Source organism: Dendrobates tinctorius, unplaced genomic scaffold (assembly GCF_039654945.1).
Source record: "Dendrobates tinctorius isolate UK_male_01 unplaced genomic scaffold, ASM3965494v1 ptg000086l, whole genome shotgun sequence".
Taxonomy (NCBI): domain Eukaryota; kingdom Metazoa; phylum Chordata; class Amphibia; order Anura; family Dendrobatidae; genus Dendrobates; species Dendrobates tinctorius.
In genome coordinates this window covers 21,528,777-21,534,666 of record NW_027361754.1, presented here as the reverse complement: position 1 = coordinate 21,534,666, position 5,890 = coordinate 21,528,777, and the positions used below count along the sequence as shown (strand labels likewise).

Genomic DNA, 5,890 nt, shown 5'->3' with positions numbered 1-5,890 from the left:
ATTAATTACACATGGGTGCTGATAAGTGAGCATTTTTTCTTCAAGTCATGGTATGGCAGTATTCACACTGGAGAGGACATGCGGTATATTTAGATCACAAGCATAGGCATTCCCTCAACTTTTTTGCTGGAGTCAGTGTATTCCATCCTCCACTATCAATGAGGGCTTTCCCTCAACCAATAAGACTCCACATGTTGTTATAATGCTGGGTGTGCACGCACTCCACAGATGCATCACAGAGCGTGCCGCACTCCACAGACACATTGGAGAGCATGCACACATTCCACAGACACATCACAGAGGGTGCCGCACTCCACAGATGCATTGGAGAGCATGCACACATTCCACAGACACATCACAGATCATGCTGCACTCCACAGATGCATTGGAGAGCATGCACACATTCCACAGACACATCACAGAGGGTGCCGCACTCCACAGATGCATTGGAGAGCATGCACACATTCCACAGACACATCACAGATCATGCTGCACTCCACAGATGCATTGGAGAGCATGCACACATTCCACAGACACATCACAGAGCGTGCCGCACTCCACAGACTCATTGGAGAGCATGCACACATTCCACAGACACATCACAGAGCGTGCCGCACTCCACAGACTCATTGGAGAGCATGCACACATTCCACAGACACATCACAGAGCGTGCCGCACTCCACAGACTCATTGGAGAGCATGCACACATTCCACAGACACATCACAGAGCGTGCCGCACTCCACAGACTCATTGGAGAGCATGCACACATTCCACAGACACATCACAGAGCGTGCCACACTCCACAGATGCATTGGAGAGCATGCACACATTCCACAGACACATCACAGATCATGCTGCACTCCACAGATGCATTGGAGAGCATGCACACATTCCACAGACACATCACAGAGCGTGCCACACTCCACAGATGCATTGGAGAGCGTGCACACATTCCACAGACATCACAGAGCGTGCCACACTCCACAGATGCATTGGAGAGCGTGCACACATTCCACAGACACATCACAGAGCGTGCCACACTCCACAGATGCATCACAGAGCATGCACACATTCCACAGACACATCACAGAGCGTGCCGCACTCCACAGACGCATTGGAGAGCGTGCACACATTCCACAGACACATCACAGAGCGTGCTGCACTCCACAGATGCATTGGAGAGTGTGCACACATTCCACAGACACATCACAGAGCGTGCCGCACTCCACAGATGCATCACAGAGCATGCGCACACTATACAGATTCATTGCAGAGCGTGCATGCACTCTAGACACATCGCAGAGTGCGATCACACTCCACAGATCCATTTCAGAGCGTGCCGCACTCCACAGATGCATAGCAGAGCATGCACGCATTCCACAGACATAACACAGAGCATGTGTAGGAAAATGGACCAGGCCGGTGGTTCTTCTCTTGTGCCGGTCCCAGAACCAAAGGGACTGTCACCATTGTTGCAGGGGGGAAAGCATTCAGACCTGGACCAATCTTTCCACTGGACTGAAGGGGGTGTGACTGAGATAAAAGGGGCTGTGCGCAGGAATAGGACAGACTCGGCGGGAAGACAGAGTATGTAGCAGGAGACAGTTAACGCTCTCTGTGAGACGACTCTTCAACATCGTCCCTTGCTGCCGTGAACCTCGCCTGACCGTGAGGGAATTGACTGCGTGTATTCACATACCTCTGAGACGGAAATGACCGCGCGTGCCATTCTGCAGACTAACGTGGGTGCGCGGCCCACCTTCGCCACTGATCTCTGCAAAGCTCTGGCGGAACTAGAGACAGTGGCGCAACCCACACATTGCTCTGTCTTTGCAGGACCTTGCCCAAGGGAACCCGGACACACCGCTTTTGTCAGGAGACAGTGCCTCAACTATCTTCAGGACCAAGCCAGAGACTTGACGCGCTTCCTTTGGCGCCACTGTGGAAGAACAAGCCTGCATCGGCCTGAGAACTTCAGACTGATAAGTTTGCCAGTTACTTAGATAACTTTCTTGTTCCCCTGTTTTGTGCATTTTGCCTTCACCTCTTTCATCACCAATACTCTCCCTGCGTGGAGTATCCCTTGTAATAAACCCCCTTTAACTCTTGATCTGCCTGATGCTCTTCACTGCATCCACGTTACTGTGCTTTTCTACACATGCATGCACTCCACAAATGCATCACAGAGCGTGCACACACTCCACAGACACATAGCTGAGTGTGCATGCACTCCACAGACACATCACAGAGCGTGCGCGCACTCCATAGACGCATCACAGAGCGTGCGCGCACTCCACAGACGCATCACAGAGCGTGCGCGCACTCCACAGACGCATCACAGAGCGTGCGCGCACTCCACAGACGCATCACAGAGCGTGCGCGCACTCCACAGACGCATCACAGAGCGTGCGCGCACTCCACAGACGCATCACAGAGCGTGCGCGCACTCCACAGACGCATCACAGAGCGTGCATGCACTCCACAGACGCATCACAGAGTGTGCGCGCACTCCATAGACGCATCACAGAGCATGCATGCACTCCACAGACACATCACAGAGCGTGCGCGCACTCCATAGACGCATCACAGAGCATGCATGCACTCCATAGACGCATCACAGAGCGTGCGCGCACTCCATAGACGCATCACAGAGCGTGCGCGCACTCCATAGACGCATCACAGAGCGTGCATGCACTCCACAGACGCATCACAGAGCGTGCGCGCACTCCATAGACGCATCACAGAGCGTGCATGTACTCCACAGACACATTGCAAAGCATCTATATTAGTGTCATAGATAACAGTTGAAATGTTGCAGTTTTTTTAAGGTATTTTTCTTTCCACACGTCGGGATAATATGAAACTTGTTTTATCCGCCTGTTCTCTATTTAATGAAAACATCTCGGGAATGTACAATTTCTTATCAAAAATCTCATTGAAAGTTGAAGAGGCAATCAGGGATTTCAACACAAGATACTGCTGCCAACTCGAGATCCAGGTGATCCAGAAGAGGGTTTATTTGTGTAAAATAACGCAGACACGGAACAAATATGTTCTTGCTGACTGGATACAATAATTGCGCAATGTCTCGGATTGGAGGGTTCTGTCTGCTACTTACTAACAAAGATACTGTAAGGCTGAAGTTTGCAAGTTTTTGTTACGGAGAAAATGGAAAGGAGACGGCAGGTTTTTAGAAAGTGTGCGGCAAATCTCAGCAACACGGACCCCAAAAGTCTTATATGCTAAAATGGTTCACAAAAAAAGAGTCATGGTGTATCAGAAATCAATTATTTAATTCATTTATTTATGATAAACTCAGTATTCAGGATAAAATATTAACTCTACAAACCGCGCTTTGGTTTACAAATATTAACTTGGAAAGATATTATCATAGTGAGAAGGTTCATCTGGTGAACACAACCATTTCTGATACTAATCAGAAAACACAATCCTGTGCAAACTTGCAAGATGTATTGCGAGAAGCCTCCTGCACCAATGATTTGCTATTTGCTAATAATGAAAACCATTACGGGCAGGTGCAGACGGCCGTAGATTCTTTCATCTGAGAGGATCAGGACACTTATGCTAGGCTGGAGTCACACTTAGCGTATAAAAATACAGTCCATTATACACGGACGAGAAATGCAAAAATGTTCCCTGAACAGTGATCCGTATGTCATTCATGTGCAATGCGAGGATGCGATTTTCTCACATCTAAGCATCTGTGTGACATCCGTAAGGCATCCGTGCGGCGACATATTCTCTTGCAAAATGGACATATAATGGATCCATGACTTCAAATATTCGAGCGTGGGCTCTCGCACAATTTTCTCCGCCAGAGAAGGCAAGCCAGTGACCGAGGGCAGAAATTAATAGCCTAGAGAGGGACCATTGTTTTGCCCCCCCCCCGGCTAAAAAATCTGCCCCCAGCCACCCCAAAAAAGGCGCCATTCCTGGCACTTACCCTCTCTCTTCCCATTGACGTGTATTGGCTAGCATATGGGGTAATAAGGGGTTAATGTCACCTTGCTATTGTAAGGTGACATTAAGCCTGGTTAATAATGGAGAGGTGTCAATAAGACACCTATCCATTATTAATCCACTAGTCTGAAAGGGTTAAACACACACACACCCTTTCAGACTATACAATTTAACACCTACAGCTCCAATATTTTACACACACTACTAACATTATTAGTGAGTACATAAATATAACGGATATGCAATGGTTTACTGTATGTAAACCATGTCTCATATCCTGTCGGGTTCTGTAATGATTTTACAAAAGCCGACAAATGAAGTATCACCTATGCTACTATGTATCTCTATGAAATATAAAGATATATATATATATATATATATGTGTGTGTGTCACTGACACTGATATATATATATGTGTGTGTGTCACTGACATATATATATAACTTACCTGACCGGGAGGAGCGTTACCGTGGCGCTTCTCTTTGGCCGGGGCAGGAGTGCGGCCAGAATCGCGCACGTGCATAGCACGATCCGGCGCCATTTTACTGAAGACACATTTGCAGTGTGTCTTCAGCAATATGGCGCCGGACAGTGCTATGGGCATATGTGTACTCTGGCGCCACTCCTCCCCCCTCCTCCAGCAGGTTGTGACAGCGCTGGAGCACAGGAAAGAATGGTGAGTATAAATGTTTCTTTTTCTTTTTATTTGTGTAGTTTAATAGGGGTGAGGGGACCATGCATACCAGGATAGGGGGTGAGGGGACCATGCATACCAGGAAAGAGGGGTGAGAGGACCATACATACCACAAAAGGGTGAGGGCATATCAGGATTGGGGGTTGAGGGGACCATGCATACCACAAAAGGGGGGTGAGGGGACCATGCATACCAGGATTGGGGGGTGAGGGGACCATGCATACCAGGATTGGGGGGTGAGGGGACCATGTAGACCACGAAAGGGGGTAAGGGGACCATGCATACCACAAAAAGGGGTTGAGGGGACCATGCATACCACAAAAAGGGGGGTTTGGGGACCATGCATACCAGGATTGGGGGGGTGAGGGGACCATGCATACCAGGATTGGGGGGTGAGGTTACCATGCATACCAGGATTGGGGGGTGAGAGGACCATGCATACCAGGATAGGTGGGTGAGGGGACCATGCAATCCAGGAAAGGAGGGTGAGGGGACCATGCATACCAGGAAAGGGGGGTGAGGGGGACCATGTATACCAGGTTTGATGGGTGAGGGGTAGCATGTATACCAGGATAGGGGGGTGAGAGCACCATGCATACCAGGATAGGGGGGTGAGGGGACCATGCAAACTATGATTGGGGGGTGAGAGGACCATGTATACCAGGATTGGGGGGTGAGAGGACCATGCATACCAGGATTGGGGGGTGAGAGGACCATGCATACCAGGATTGGGGGATAAGGGGTACCATGCATACCAGGAATGGGAGATGAGGGGTACCTCACATACCAGGATACGGGGTGAGGGGACCATACATACCAGGATAGGGATAAAGGGGGTACCATGCATACCAGGATAGGGATGAGGGAGTACCATGCATACCAGGATTGGGGGGTGAGGGGACCATGCATACCAGGATAGGAGGGTGGCAGCACATACCAGGATGGGAGACCATATACCAATAAAAATGCTCACCACCCGGGCGTAGAACGGGTTCATAGTTAGTATACAGTGGGGCAAAAAAGTATTTAGTCAGTCAGCAATAGTGCAAGTTCCACCACTTAAAAAGATGAGAGGCGTCTGTAATTTACATCATAGGTAGACCTCAACTATGGGAGACAAACTGAGAAAAAAAAATCCAGAAAATCACATTGTCTGCTTTTTTTTCATTTTATTTGCATATTATGGTGGAAAATAAGTATTTGGTCAGAAACAA

The 5,890-nt window shown here is 48.9% G+C and overlaps 1 long non-coding RNA gene across 2 annotated transcripts; it reads left to right on the top strand.

Moving 5' to 3' along the window:
• The first annotated feature begins 1,421 nt into the window (after positions 1–1,421).
• On the top strand, positions 1,422–2,109 carry LOC141098053 (uncharacterized). Of its 2 annotated transcripts, none has more exons than XR_012234128.1 (2): positions 1,422–1,743; positions 1,838–2,109. It is a non-coding gene; the product is annotated as an uncharacterized lncRNA (long non-coding RNA). The 2 variants fall into 2 exon arrangements; XR_012234129.1 differs by having other exon boundaries at positions 1,422–1,747.
• The last annotated feature ends 3,781 nt before the right edge of the window (positions 2,110–5,890 follow it).